Genomic DNA, 16,038 nt, shown 5'->3' with positions numbered 1-16,038 from the left:
CCGAGGAGTTAGGCCGGTGCTGGGGCCAGTGAGGCCGGCACCGGAGCCTGCCATGAGGCAAGGCCGGTACTGGGGCCTCTGAGGCTGGGATTGGAGCCTGCCAAGGGGTGAGGCCGATGCTGGGGCCAGCGAGGCCGGCATTGGAGCCTGCCGGGAGGCAAGGCCAGTGCTGAGGCCTCTGAGGCCTGGATTGGAGCCTGCCTTGAGGCAAGGCTGGTACTGGGGCCTCCAAGGCCAGGATAAGAGCCTGCCGAGGGGTTAGGCCGGTGCTGGGGTCAGCGAGGCCGGCATCGGAGCCTGCCGTGAGGCAAGGCCAGTACTGGGGCCTCCTAGGCCGGGATCGGAGCCTGCCTTGAGGCAAGGCCGGTACTGGGGCCTCCGAGGCTAGGATAAGAGCCTGCTGAGGGGTTAGGCCGGTGCTGGGGCCAGCGAGGCCGGGATAAGAGCCTGCCGAGGGGTTAGGCTGGTGCTGGGGCCAGCGAGGCCGGCATCGGAGCCTGCCGTTAGGCAAGGCCGGTAGTGGGACCTCCAAGGCCGGGATAAGAGCCTGTCTAGGGGTTAGGCCGGTGCTGGGGCCAGCGAGGCCGGCATTGGAGCCTGCCGTGAGGCAAGGCCGGTACTGGGGCCTCCGAGGCCAGGATAACAACCTGCCGAAGGGCTAGACCGGTTCTGGGGCCAGCGAGGCTGGCATCGGAGCCTGCCGTGAGACATGGCCAGTGCTGGGGCCTCCTCACCCGGGAACAGAACCTGCCGAGGGGTTAGGTCAGTGCTGGGGCCAACGAGGCCGGCATTGGAGCTTGCCGTGAGGCTAGGCCGGTGCTGGGGCCTCCGAGGCTGGGATTGGAATCCTGCCAAGGGGTTAGGCCGGTGCAGGGGCCAATGGCCAGCATCAGAACCTGGCGTGAGGCAAGTTCACTCCTGCGGCCTCCAAGGCCGGGACCAAAGCCAGCTTAGGGGTTAGACCGGTGCAGAGGCCAGCGAGACCAGAACTGGGGCCTCCCATGAGGCAAGGCCGCTGCTTGAGCCAGCGAGGTCTGGATCAGTCCACTGAGTAGCCAGGCCACTTCTGGGACCATCAAGAGTGGGATCGGTACTTGCAACGCAGCATGCACAGAGAAATATCGCAGAAAATATAAATCAGATGCTTCTCTTAATCAGAAATAACTAGGAGGAAAAGGGCAACAGGAAGAGGTTGAGCTATAGAAGGGGCCCTATAGTGAAGCAACTAATGTGACCAATCAGAGGGTATGTAATACTGGAGGACGGAGCCTCTTTAATACACAGGAGGTACATAAACAAATGTATCAAAGTAAATCACCAAAGAAGCATGGGATGGAGGGAGGGGGAGGGAATGGGATGGGGGCTGGAGGAGGGCTAATTTGATGATGTGTGCTTGTATATCCTCTCAAGTCTTGTACTCCAATGTGATTGATATATGACTACAATGCACAAATTTAAAAAATAAATTAATAAAAAAAATAAAAAATAAAGTATTTATTTCAACCCCACTCAGTTATTATATTTCTTGGTATGGGGTTATTTATATATTATTCAGCAATAAATGTTTAATGGTTTAAATTTCCACTTATTCTATTTGCAGAAACTTGAAAATTACTCCAATTAAATGAATAAAATTGTACAAAAATTATTTTACTCTTAAAATTCAAAGTATATTAAAAAAATTTTACAATACTCAAAGTCTTTAACCAAAAATCCACACCTATATTCCTATAAGTGTAACAAATGGCAACATTTAATTGTGTTGATTATTAAAACTAAAAAAAAAAAAATAGTTGCTCCTGAAACAAGGTAGATTAGCAACTAGGAGAATTTTCCAAAGTTGTCAAAGCTTTATTCCAGATTATTTTTATTCCATCATTTCAAAAACAAATGCTCTAACTTGAAAAAGTTTATATGGACTTTTGACACTGAAAATTGGTGATGCATGCTAAGATTTAAGAACTCCCAACAATGAGAATCAGATAATTACCCCCAATTAAAATACAATGAAACAGAAGTCTTACTACACAGTGGAATCTAGTATGCAACTAGATTCAACATCAATAGTGTTTCTGAATTACATGATATTTTTTCACAAAAACATATCACCTCATCAAATATCTGGTAAACAAAATGCAATCACAATTAGGGTTGAAAGACCAAGTTCCAGAGAGAATTGTGATTCACTTAAGATAACATTGCAAGACAAGTCTCAAGCATAATCAAGATTAGGAATGCAGTCTGTTGATTCCCATGCTCCAAAGGATAGGCATCCATATATGTACCATACTATTAAGACGTGGTATAGTGATATCAAACCCAAGAAAGAGTAGCTAAACATTAAAATGGGTCCTTCTTTACAAATGATCTGTTAAATGTGTTTGTAAAACTAAAAAAATTCCAAAATGTCAAGAGATAGGATTATTGTATATCTCCTTATTCCAGGTAATTCTGTTAGAAAGATAATAAATGAAGTCCAACTTTATCTTGCAGTCTCAGTGTAAAAACGAATGTATTGAAATCCATGAAAATTTGAATCACATTTTTTATGCTGAGGAGACAGAGTGGTCTTTGTAGGAGATGGGGATGCTGTACCAGGTGAGTCAGTTCCTCCATCAGAAGTACTTGGTGATGATGCCAGATAAGGAACTCTCTTCTTTCCAAGGAATCCTCCCGCTTCAAATCCTCCTTTCTTCCTTAACTCCTTTCTTTCTTTCTTTCTTTCTTTCTTTCTTTCTTTCTTTCTTTCTTTCTTTCTTTCTTTCTTTCTCTTTCTCTCTTTCTCTCTTTCTCTCTTTCTTTCTTTCTTTCTTTCTTTCTTTCTTTCTTTCTTTCTTTCTTTCTTTCTTTCTCTTTCTTTCTTTCTTTTTTGTGGTACTGGGTTTCCTGGAAACCCATCTACCTCTGGGATACACTCCCAGACCTATTTTTTAATTTTGGAAACAAGATCTCTTAAGCCAGTGCGGCTGGCTTCGAACCTGCATGATCCTCCTGTCTCTGCCTCCCAAATGCAGGGATTACAAGCATGCGCCACCACGCCCGGCTTTAACTCCACTTTATTTTCACTTTCATCTTCTGATGATCTTTTCTTACATTCCAAAAAGCCTTCAACTATTTTATGCATTTCCAATCCACTATCCAGTTCTCTCAAACTTTTTATTTCTGTTCCAGGAGACTTTCTTTCAGATATATTACATTCCCCTGTTGCACTCCTCACTTCAGCTAGTATTGGACCTAAGTTGCCATTTTCAGGAACAGCTCTTTCTACATTTCTGTTTAAATCAATAGTCTGGAAGTCCCTGTAACTATGAAAGCTCTCAGTCCTTCTTGCCCTTGCTAACAAACGACTCTCTCTGTAAGGCCTCATAGAACTGTAAGTAGCTGCTTCATGGATGGTTTCATGGTGCTGAAGTTGAAGACTAGAATTCTATTCTCGCAGAGGGCTATGCTGAACCACAGAAGTTGCTGGACTAATATTAGGAGTAGCACAGCGAGACATGCTCAGATCACACTGATCGAGTAATTTGAGCCATTCTTCTTCAGTTGGACCACCTACATCCTTATCTTCACTTTTGTTAACCATATCCAAAGCAATGGGCAGATCCCACATCTAAATGGTGCCATTTGTGTGGCCTGTGAACAAGTAGTGCCTTGGCCTTGAGCGCATCCTACTGGACCCCTCACATTCTCTCACAGTCAATGAGGATATTGTAGTACAGTCAACAGCTTGGATCTCACATATTCTTTTCCCAGTAGGTGAAAATCTTACAAATAATTTGTTAGTGATGGGAACAACTTTCTGGATAAACACCTGTGGATCATCTCGCTCTCCATAGGATCCTATGTCATTTCCAGAGGAACAGCTACCATGGCTTTCTGTCTCCTCCAAAGACAGTATTTTGAATGATGCTAGAGGAGTGGAATCTGGCTGAGTAGAGATCATTCCTCTAAATCGTGTTATTGTCCATGTCCGGACGTGATTATTATCTGCACAGACTGACACGAGATGCTTCTCTGACAGCATGATTTTTGTGACGGGGCTTCAGTGAATTGTAAAAGTCTGAAAAAGCTGTGGGCCAGACCCGACCGTCTCTGGGTGCTGGACAATCACTCTCACTGCTCCAGAACTTGTGATATAGGCCATCTCAATACAGTTACCACTGAAACTTGGTTTTGGTGTGAGATAAACACTCAGAGCAGTAATGGCATTGTTTGAAGGATCATGGTAAAGATCATTATCCTTCTTCGCAAAGGGAACTTCTGCATATCTATGTAATATATTGGTCCATTTGTTACATCCCAGGAGGAGAAATGACCCAGCAGTGTTATAACTATAACTAGTTATAGGAACAACATCTTGAACCTGTCAGTGCTGAGTGACAGGGTTCCACACTCCCACTTTCCCTGTATGACTGGTGGCCACCAACCGGTTACCAATAAAGAAGATGGCATCTACAGGAACACCAAGGCTGAACACCCCAATTTCACTTCCACTCCCCCCATCCTGAACACGCCAGAGGATGATGCTACTTTCAGAGGCAACGGCGACCATCTTGTCTTTATCTCCATGTGGACCTCCAACCACTTTTGCATTTAACGCCATGCGTTCAATAGTCTGATCTAAATATGAGCTTGTAAACAGTAGTTGCCATCCTGAAGATTCTTTGATTCTGTAACACACAGCAAAATGAGCATATGCAGCTACAATCCAGTTGTGATGGCCAGCTACTATTAGCACCTTCCATGGATCCACTGGAAATCTAAGCCTAACAGTCTCTTCTCCAGCTCCAGAGAGAACAGGTTTTGTACCATTTTCCTGAGCTTCCCCTTCTGCAGGATTTAGTCCATTCCTAGGATCAGCAGAAGACCTAGCTGTATGGTTTATTTTACAACTAGGAATGCTTGGTGGGGGAAAGTCACTGTGAAAAGGGACACTTCCACAGGACGAGGTTCCAGTTCTTCACATAAAAGAAGCCTTCTTACTAGTGGAGTGATTCCATAAAATTCTGCCTCATGCCTGAGAGCATTAATACTCCCCTTAAGTCTAATTCTTTTGTCCGAAGAAATTTTAAAATGGGTGCAAATGCTGCTGGGTCTCTATCAATAAATATAGTACCAGTTTCATCTCAAAGTGTTGAAATTCTTCCACTCAGCAAATGGGAAAAAAAAAAAAAAAGAATCTGGTATCCACATTAGCATTTGTCTTGAAGTACTAAATCTGGTGACCCCATGTTCAGCTGCAAATCTTGCTGCTGCCTGCCACTGCGCTCCGCTCCTTTTTATTTTTATTTTTTTTGAAATTGCTAAATTGCTGAGGCTAGCCTTGAACCTGTAATTCTCTGGTCTCAGCCTTCTAAGTACTGAGATTACAGGTGTGCTTCACTAGATGTTTTGCCTTACAAATTATTATTATTATTACTTTTTTGTGGTACTGGGAATAGAACCCAGGGACATTTCACTAACAAGCTACGTTGTCAGCTTTTTGTTAGTCTTTTATTTTGAAACAGAGTCCCACTGAATTGCTGAGGGCCTAAATTGCTGAAGCTGGTCTCCAAACTGCATTTTTCCAGTCTCAGCTTCCCAAGTAGGGATTACAAGCATGCACCACCACACCTGGCTTATCTCAATTTCTTTTCCTAGCTACACTCTCAGCCCTATTTATTTATTTTATGTTTTATTTTGAAACATGGTCTCAATGAGTTGCAAAGAACCTCACTAAGTAGCTGAGTCTGGCTGCAAACCACAATCCTCCTCTCTCAGCCTCTCAAATGCTGGGATTACAAGTGTGCACCATCACACCCAGCTTTATCTCAGATTTTAAAAACAAGTTTGTTACTTTTTCTCAAACTCAGGGTGCAGTCAGTGGGATCCTGGGGTTCAATCTATGTATGGAGAAGTGATATTTCTGGTTGGGACCCATCTACCCCTACCATGGCATGATATTTTTCTGTAATTATTACAAGATGTTCAGATTCTATAAATCCAAATGTCATAAAAACTTTAAAAAGAAGTGAAATCCCCTCGAGGTCAGGTGAAATAAACCATTCCAGAAAGCCACTGGTAGAGCTGACAATGAATAATTTATTTAAATTTGAAAAATATAGAAACAAAGCTGTCAAATACTGAGAGATATAAAATAAAATTATTGATGAATAAAGAACAGTGAGGAGATAAAACAGTATTGCAAAATTAAAGTTATGATGAACAGATTGAAGAAAAATAAAGAGCTGCAGAAAGTTCAGAACATCAAAGAAGTTAAGCAAAATGTCCATCTTTTCTGGGTCCCTTTTACAGTCAAAGGAAACAGGTGGAAGAAAAAAATTATACAGCAGTTGCAACAGGAGGTGGGCATGCAGGATGTCTCTTAAAAATCTCATTATCGCTGGGCATGGTGGCGCACACTTGTAATCCCCACACTTGGGAAGCAGAGACAGGAGGATCGCGCAGGTTCGAAGCCAGCCGTGCGCGCTGGCTTAGGAGACCCTGTTTCCAAATAAAAATGTAAAAATAGGTCTGGGAGTGTAGCCCGGAGGTAGAAGGGCTTCCAGGAACCCCAGTACCACACACAGACAAAAAAAATCTCACTATCTAGCCGGACGTGGTGGTGCACACTTGTAATCCCACAATTCAGGAGGCTGAGATAGGAGGATCCGGGTTCACAGACAGCCTCAGCTACCTACTACTTAGTGAGGCCCTTTGCAACTCAGTGAGACTGTTTCAAAATAAAGAATAAAAATAGGGCTGGGGGTATAGTACAGAGATAGAATACTCTGGGTTCCATCCCCAGTATCACATACACACACACAACACTCACTATCTAGCTAAGCATAGTAATTCTAGTACTTGAGAGGCTGAGAAAGAGGTTCGAAGACAGTCTCTCTCGCTATCTTGTTCAGCAATTTAGTGAGACCCTGTTTCAAAGTACAAAAATAAAATAGGGCTGGGGGTGTAGCTCAGATGTATAATGCTCCTGAGTTCAACCTCTAGCACCACGAAAATAAATAAATAAATAAATAAATAAAATAAATAAACCTAACCAAGGAGATCTCTACAAAGAAAATTATAAAACACTAAAAAAAAGTGGAAGACCTTTTAAGATCTTCCATGTTCTTGGATAGACAGAATAAATATCATCACAATGGCCATTCTTCCAGAAGTGAACTACAGATTCAATGTAGTACCCTTTAAATTACCGAGGTCATTACTCACAGACATAGAAAAATCAGTCCTTAATTCATTTGGACCACCACCACCAACAAAACCCCCAAAATAGCCAAGGTCGTTCTCAGCAACAAGAACCTTAAAGGGAGCATCACAATAACTGACTTTAAACTATACTACAAAGCCATAATAATAAAAACAGCACCGTACTGGCACAAAAATAGACACATAGACCAATGGAACAGAAGACTCAGAAACAAATTTATACATGTATGGCTAATTGATTTTGACAAAGGGGCCAAACACTTCACTTCCCAACACTTCAACACATAGGCACAGGTAAAAACTTTCTCAACAGAACCCAAAGGCACAAGAAACTAAAAGGCAGATCAATACATATGTCTGCATTAAAATGTACAACAAAGGAAACCATCAAGAACCTCAACAGAAAGCAGACAGAATGGGAAAATCTTTTTGGCAATTATTCTTCTGATAGAAGACCGACATCTAGAATATACAGAAAGCTCAAGAAACTCACCACAAAGAAAACAAATAACCCAATCAAGAAATGTGCAAGTGAACTAAATAGACACTTCACAAAAGAAAAAAATTCAGATGGCCAATAAAAGTATGAGAAAATGCTTCACATCATTAGCAATCAAAGAGATGCAAATCAGAACTACCCTGAGATTTCACCTAACTTCAACTAGAATGGCAATGATTTAAAACGCAAACAACAAGTGCTGGTGAGGATGTGGAGAAGTGGAAACTCTAATACATTGTTGGTGGGAATGCAAATTAGCGTACCCTCCGTACTGTTGGAAAACAGTATGGAGGATCTTCAGAAGAATGGAAATGAACCTGCCAAATGATCCAGCAATACCACTCCTGGATATTTACCTAAAAGAATGGATGGCAAAGTGAGTAATGTGTGCATGTAAGCCTCTACCATCTTGTACTCCATTAAGATGTATGACTACAGTGCACCAAAAGAAAATTAAAAATAAGAAATTGACAGTGAAATCTAAAAATTAATTAATTAAATAAATAAATAAAATAGGGCTGTGGGTGTAGCTCAGAGGTCGAATACCCCTGGGTTCAATCCCCACCCAGTACCACACACACAAAAGTAACTGGCTTCCTTTAATATCTACTTTTGATAAAATTCTCATGCTATCTGAACATATCCTGTCTAAAGCTGAAGATGTGCCTCTGGATGTTTTTCATGTCACCATGGCGCTGGTGGCCAGTGTGACACCTGGGCTGGTGCTCCTCTCTCTCTATCCTCGGACACTGGGTCAAGAACAACTGATATTTGCCAGAAAAATATATTAGATCCATTCCTGTTGTCTTATATTAATTCCAGTTGTTATTTCTTGTGAAGTCAGTTTGAGGGTGAACTCCTCATTGATCCCATGCAATCCACTCTTCATCCAGCTATCAGTGGCCCACTTGTCTCTGTTGGGTCTGATTCATGCTTGCTAGAGGCTCTGGTGCACAGTTCTGTCTGGTGTTCAGTACTTTTATATGTGGAGACTTGTCCAGTGCAGATCAGTCTCCTAGGCCACTTTCTGGGGTGCCATATGGTCAGTATGAAGGCAGCCATCCACTCTGGGGACAGGGTGGGTAAGGAAGAAGGTGGGGCCACACCAAACCCCCCCAAAAAAATAAATGAAAATAAAATCAAACATTGCTCAGAAACAGGGGGCTTGAAGAAAGACTCCAAGTGGACTCAGCTCCTCGAAAAATTTCCATTTTTCCTGGGATTGAACCCAGGGGCATTCTACCTCTGAACTATCACCCCAGTCCTATTTTTTTTGTTCTGGTAGTACTGGGGATGGAACACTTCTACTTCTGGGCTACACTCCCAGACCTATTTTATGTTTTATTTGGAAACAGGGTCTCTTAAGCCAGTGGGGCTGGCTTTGAACTTGTGGGATCCTCCTGTCTCTGCATCCCAAGTATGGGAATTACAAGTGTGCACCACTATGCTCAGGCACCCCAGTCCTATTTTTTATTTTCATCTGAAACAGGGTCTCACTAGTTTGATGAGAGTCTCACTACTGCTGAGGCTGGCCTTGAACCTGTATTCCTCCCATCTCAGATTCTCAAGTACTGGGATCATAGGCATGCATCACTACACCCGGCAAAATTCTAACCCCCATATAAATAGCATTAAGAGGTGGGACCTTGCCAGGCATGGCAGAGTTTGCCCTTAATCCTAGTACTTGAGATGCTGAGACAGGACGATTACAGGTTCAAGGCTAGCCTCAGTAACTTAGTGAGACCCTCAGTGAGATACTGTTTTAAAATAAAAAATAAAAAGGGCTGGGGTTGTAGTCTAGAGGTAGAATGCCTCTGGGTTCAATCTCTAATATAAAAAAAAAGAAGAAAAAAAAGAGGTGGGCTTCTCATATTTGTTAGGCCTTCAGCAGAGCCCTCCAGAGGACCCTGAGGGCCCTTCTGTTTTCTGCCATGTGAGTCTGTATTAGAAGTGAGCCTGCTGTGGCCTGGAGAGTGCTTGCCAGAATTGCCCATGCTGGTGCCTGGACATCTCTCCCTCACACTGTTGGCAGTGAATGGTACATGGCTCTAACTGTCAAATGGACAGACTCCTTCACAAATCACAACTCTACTACATTATTTTTTATTCTCAATGATGGGTCTGAAAGTCTAGCCATAGTAATCTACAACTTAACTGATTCACTGTGTTTTATGATTTTATTTTCCTCAGCTTATTAGGCCATTCTCTCCTTTAGATATCTAGGCTTATTTAATTTATTTTTATATTATAAACATTTCTTTTTTGCTGGGTGTGGTGGAGCACGCTTGTAATCCCCGCGCTTGGGAGGTGGAGACAGGAGGATTGCGCAGGTTCGAAGTCAGCCGTGCTGGCTTAAGAGACCCTGTTTCCAAATTAAAAAAATATAAAATAGGTCTGGGAGTGTAGCCCTAAGGTAGAAGGGCTTCCAGGAACCCCAGTAGCACAAAAAATATTTCTTTTAAATTTTTATTGGTGCACTATAGTCTCACATCATAATGTAGATTATGTTGACAATGACATATATTCATACAGTGCTTGGTGCCCCCCCACACTTCCTCATTTCCCTCCCTCCCAGTATTAAGTGTCTAGGTTAACAATGTTAGCTTCACATATGTACACATAGTCGCATGTAGCACTTCCACTAATGAACCTCAGCCTTCTTCCTCCTTTACCCTTCCTTTCTAGCTTTGCTGAGATTTCTCCTCCATTATCTGGAGTCCCTCTGGTATCCCTAATACTCCCTAGCTTGAACATATTAAAGATATGTTCCTTCTCTTTCTGTGCTTGGCTATCTCACTTAACATAATGTTCTCCAGCTCTTTCCATCTTCTTATGAGTGGCATGATTTTGTTCTTCTTTATTGCTGAATAGAATTCGATTGTGTGTATTTCCCAAAATTTTGTAATCCATTAACCTGTTGATGGACATGTAGGTTGGTCCAAATATTTGTGTTGCAATGGACATGGGTATGCATATGTTACTGTAGTTCTCTGATTTCACCCCCTTTGGAAAGATACCCTTTGGTATAGCCAGATCATATGGTAGATCTATTCCCAGTTTTCTAAGGAATCTCCACACTGATCTCCACAGCGGATGAACTAGTTTGCACTCCTACCAACAGTGTAGAAGAGTTCCCTACAACCTCACCAACATTTGTTGCTAATTGACTTTTTTTTTTTCCGGTACTGGGAATGGAACCAACGGTCATTGTACCTCTGAGCTACACCTCCATCCTCTATTTTTTAGTCTTTTTATATGTATGTATGTATGTATGTATGTATGTATGTATGTATGTAATTATTGTGGTACTTGGGGTGGAACCCAAGGGCTTTCTACCTCTGGGCTACACCCCCAGCCTTATTTTGTAATTTATTTGGAAACAGGATCTCACTAGTTGCTGAGAGCCTCACTAAGTAGCTGAGGCTGGCTTTGAACCTGTATGATCCTTAGCCTTCCAAGCGCGGGGATTACAAGCGTGCACCACCACACCTGGCTAGGCTAGTCTTTTTATTTTTGAAACAGCCTCACTGAGTTGCAAAGGGCCTTGCTAAGTAGCTGAGGCTGTCTGCAGACTGTGACTTCTTTATGCTTGCCACTCTGATTGGGGTTAGATGGAATCTCAGTGTAATTTTGATTCGCATCTCCCTGATTGCTAATAATTTTAAACATTTTTTTCATGTATCTATTGGCCATTTATATCTCTTCTTTTGTGAAGTGTCTGTTCAATTCAGTTGCCCATTTCTTGATTGCTATTGTAAAGTCTTTTAAGCTTTCGTATATTCTGGATATCAGTCCTCTGTCAGAGGAATAGCTGGTAAAGATCTTCTCCCATTCTTTAGGCTTTCTCTTTAGATTCTTGATAATTTATTTTGATGAGCAGAAACTTTTTAGTTTGGTGCCATCTCACTTGTTAATTCTTGTTTTAATTTCCTGCACTTTGGAGGTCTACTACCTGTTAGGCTTATTTAATTTAATTTAATTCTACCTCTGAAAAAATATTCTACCTCTGAGCTCTACCCGTAGCCTGATGTTTTTTTTATTTTTAACCAGTCTCACTAAGTTGCAGAGACTGGTCTCAAACATGCAATCCTTCTGTCTCAATCTCCTAAGTACTAGGATTACAGGCGTGCACCACCACTCCTCGCTTGACATCTAGGTTTATAAAATGAAAAACATTTCCTTAGAAAATATACTGCATTTGTGCTGTGAGTGCTTCTGAACTTTTGGCTTCATTGGCCCTGCTCTCCTGAGTTTTGTTGGTGTTTGTGAAAATTCTTAATTTGGTTGCTACAAACGCACCCGTTATTTTCCCAAGTTACAGACCACAGTCAAGTACTGGGGAGCTGAGTGTCATGAGTGTCAACGGTGTTCACTCAGAAGGAATCTGCCGAACTGAATGCTGGTGGAATCACTTTTAACTGACTTCCACTGGTTTCCTCATGAGTATAATTAAGATAATTGACTCATTTTATAGGAATGCACACACACACACACACACACACACACACACACCCCTGTAAAGTGATGCAGCTTTTCCTGTAGCAGTGATTTCTATACAAAATCCCTTTAGCCATACTGTAAATCCTCACTTAAGATTTTCCCCATACAGTGGTTCTGATTATTAGATGATGATGATGATGATGATGATGATGATGATGATGATGATTTAGTAGTAGTAGTAGTACTGGGGTTTGGACCCACAGATGTTTTATTGCCAAGTAAAACTCCTAGCTAGTCCTATTTATTTATTTAATTTATTTTGGTACTGGAGATTGAACCCACAGGCATTCTACCTCTGAGCTACACTTTTAGCCATTAATTAATTAATTAATTAATTTATGTTGGGGATTGAACACAAGAGCATTCTGCCTCTGAGTTACACTCTCAGCACTATTTTATTTTAAATTTGAAATAGGGTCTCACTAAGTTGCTGAGACTTGACTTTGAACCTGTCAGCCTCCCAATTACTAGGATTATAGGCATGTACCTCTGCACCCAGGCAGGACTGAAAATCTTTTAAGTGATCTTAATTTCTACCACTTCCTTCCTTAAATTTTCTTAAACTCACAGGAATGGAAGTTCTCTTCTCTTCCTCAGAATACTAAAGTGTTACTCTCTGGTAACCAACCTCCCCCTCCTCCTCCTCCTCCTCCTCTTCCTCCTCCTCCTCCTCCTCCTCCTCCTCCTCCTCCTCCGATACTTGGCCAGAATTGACCCACATTTATTAGCCCATAGGTTGAGGTTATCTTTCCTCCTAAACTCCCTTCCTTCCTTCCTTCCTTCCCTTTCTTTCTTACCTAAGGATGTTTTAAGACTCAGCCACATTCTTAGCAATTTCTATTTTATTTTGAGAAAGATTCTCTCTAAATTGTTCAAGCTGGTCTCAAATTTGGAATCCTCCTTTTTTTTTTTTTTTGGTGGTACTGGGGTTCCTGGAAGCCCTTCTACCTTAGGGCTACACTCCCAGACCTATTTTTACATTTTTTTTTTTTGAAACAGGGTCTCCTAAGCCAGCGCGCGGGGCTGGCTTCGAACCTGCACGATCCTCCTGTCTCTGCCTCCCGAGCGCGGGGATTACAAGCATGCGCCACCACCCCCGGGGGAAGGAATCCTCCTTTCTCAGCCTCCGAATAGCTGGGGTTACAGGTCTGTATCACTGCTGCCAGCTACCTCATGCTTTAAAAAAGATCACTTAGAGGACTTGCAAGTGAATATTTAGTTTCTGTTGCAAAATACCTTACTACATTCATGCAGAGGTAGCCCCTGTGAAAGGTGATTAAAGTGCTTATGAAGGCTTATCAACTTGCACTAACCTTCAAATTAGCTCACCTGCTTTTTGGCACGAATATCTTGATTCCTAGGGATCAGAAAGAACTTTAGATATAGTTACCTAGCAACATGCTTTAAAAGATAATGAGGCCAAGTAAGTATGCCCAGAATCCAAGGCAGATCAAGAACAGACACCTGGCCGGGATGGACCCACGTTTGTTAGCCTGTAGGTCAGTGGTGCCTTCTTTGGTGTAAATACATAGTGTGCTTCAAAGAAGATAAATGCTGTGGATGTTTTGCTCCTGGACTGCACTTCAGCCCTCTCCATGCTCACAGGTGCTTTTCCTCATCACATTCCCTCTCGCGGAGCCCAACCCTTTCATTTCTGGGTCTTGTCTGGAGTGTCTCTGGGCTGTTTGATGTTCTGCCTTTGACTTCGCTGTCCCGTGGTTCATGCTAGCATTGCTGCTCATTTATTATGTTGTCCTTTATTTACTTACTTACTTACTTACTTACTTACTTAATTAATTAATTCATTGTGAGGCTGAAGATTGAACCCAGGGGAATTCTATTTCTGAGCTATATCTATAAACATTATTTATTTATTTATTTATTTATTTATTTTTTAGTACTGAGGATTGAACTCACAGGCATTCTACCACCAAGCTACACTCAGGTCTGTCTTTCTTTCTTTCTTTCTTTCTTTCTTTCTTTCTTTCTTTCTTTCTTTTTTAACTTTTTGAAATATGGTCTCACTGAGTTGTTGAGGGCCTCACTAAGTTGTTAAGGCTGGCCTCAAACCTGTGAGCCTCCTAGCTCAGCCTCCCAAGTCCTGGGATTATAGGTGTGTGCCATCTCACCTGGCTTCTGTATCTTTACTATGACCATGATGGTTACTTAAAAGCATCAGTCCACCAACTGGAAACTCAGTCGTAGAGAACCTGGGAGGCCCTGGGTTTGGGCCCCAGCATGGGGGGAATCAGTCCACAAGGGTAAAATGCTAGCTGGGTATGGCAGGATACCTGTAATCTCAGGACTTCAGAGGTGAAGACACGAGGATCGTGGGTTTGAGGACAATGTAAAGAGACTCTCAGAAACCTAGTGAGACCTTGTTTCAAAACAAAAAGGGATTCTGGGGCTCAAACTTGGAGGTAGAATGTCCCTAGATTCAATCCTCAGTGCCTCAGTGCCAAAAAAAAAGATAAAATACAAACTAATTTGGCTTAAACTTTTCTGTTTTTGTTTCTAGTTCCCCATGTATATTTCATGTATATTTCCTCATGTATATTTTATAGGAAGTTTACTTCTCAGATTCCTATAGCCTGGACTTAAGACAACTGTGCAGCCAGGAGGTCACGTGGGACAGATTGGAGAGGGTTTATTAGAGCAGTTGTCATCTGGCTCCTCCTCTGTATCCTGGAACACATGCTTACTGTGAATAATTGAGGAAGGATTCCTCCTCCTCCTCCTCCTCCTCCTCCTCCTCCTCCTCCTCCTCCTCCTGTTATTTGGTACTGGGGATTGAACCCAGGGATATACTTCAGCTGCACTATACCCTCAACCTTTTAACTTCTTATTTTGAAATAGGGTCTTGCTAAATTGCTGAGGCTGGCCTTGAACCTGCTATCCTCCCAACGGTGCTAGGATTATGGGTGTACACCAGCACTGCCTGAGGGGAGGGTACACTTGTATGCAGGGGCAGAGGTGGCCTGTCTTTCTTTCTCGGCACCAGTGGGAGCAATTGTTCCATGTGAAAGAGTGGGTAGAGGGCACGGTCACCTCCACCCTCTGGAGATGCAAACTTGGGCTCACTATTTGATCATTCTCAGTCGCCAATCGTTCTTACTAATGGAATTTTTTAGTGTTCTTGTAAGGAACTAATGTCCTTTTTTTTTTTTTTTTTTTGAAGTTCCCAGTTCGGGGTCATGAGGAAGGAGAGGACAGACACACCAGATCTGGAGGATGAGTTTATTAGCTGCAGTTAAAAGCTAGCCAGGCTAGGAACATAGTCCAACACTTGGTTTGGAGCTGCGACCCTGAGTACAAGATAAGTGAAGTTTATATAGGCAAAAATCACAAACGTTACATAAAGAACAATAGCAGGTGCCCATTTCAGTTGAGGCAGCTAGCAAACCATGCCGGGTGGTGATTGGCTGTTGCCAGGGGTAATTAGCTTAAGGTTTCAGGATGCCATGGTCTAGGAAACAAAAGACTAAACTTAAGGTTTCGGGATGCCATGGTCTGGGAAACAGGATGTTGGTTAGTTGTCTATGCCTCCTGGGGATCTGTCCTTTAAGCTGATTGGATGGTGAGGGTTCAGGGGAACTTTCAGTTATTGCAGGTTGGAAGCAGGGGTGAAGGTAGGGGCAAACACGAGTCACTCTGGTCTCTATGCCCCAACATTCCCCTCTTGAATGATGCACTGAGTCAAACCTTTGACTTGGGTCCAGGCTCTAACTTATGGAGAAGTGGAGAGTTCTAAATCCGGAACTAGGGGGATATAGCAAGTCCTAAGAACCAACATCTGAATAGCCAAGATCTGCTGTTGGACAAAACTAGCAAAG

The 16,038-nt window shown here is 42.5% G+C and overlaps 1 pseudogene across 1 annotated transcript; it reads right to left on the bottom strand.

The window, feature by feature from the left end:
- Positions 1 to 2,482: 2,482 nt before the first annotated feature.
- LOC308262345 (BTB/POZ domain-containing protein KCTD3-like) lies at positions 2,483 to 13,802 on the bottom strand (annotated as a pseudogene). The gene is made up of 4 exons: positions 13,689 to 13,802; positions 13,535 to 13,562; positions 3,044 to 5,275; positions 2,483 to 2,692 (listed from the first exon to the last, which is right to left on the bottom strand). The product of its transcript is annotated as a BTB/POZ domain-containing protein KCTD3-like (transcript).
- Between the last annotated feature and the right edge of the window lie 2,236 nt (positions 13,803 to 16,038).

The sequence above is a fragment of the Muscardinus avellanarius genome (assembly GCF_963383645.1).
Source record: "Muscardinus avellanarius genome assembly, chromosome: 4".
In the NCBI taxonomy this organism is placed as follows: Eukaryota; Metazoa; Chordata; class Mammalia; order Rodentia; family Gliridae; genus Muscardinus; species Muscardinus avellanarius.
Note: the sequence above shows the minus strand (reverse complement) of the source record. Positions and strands in the feature narration are given on the sequence as shown.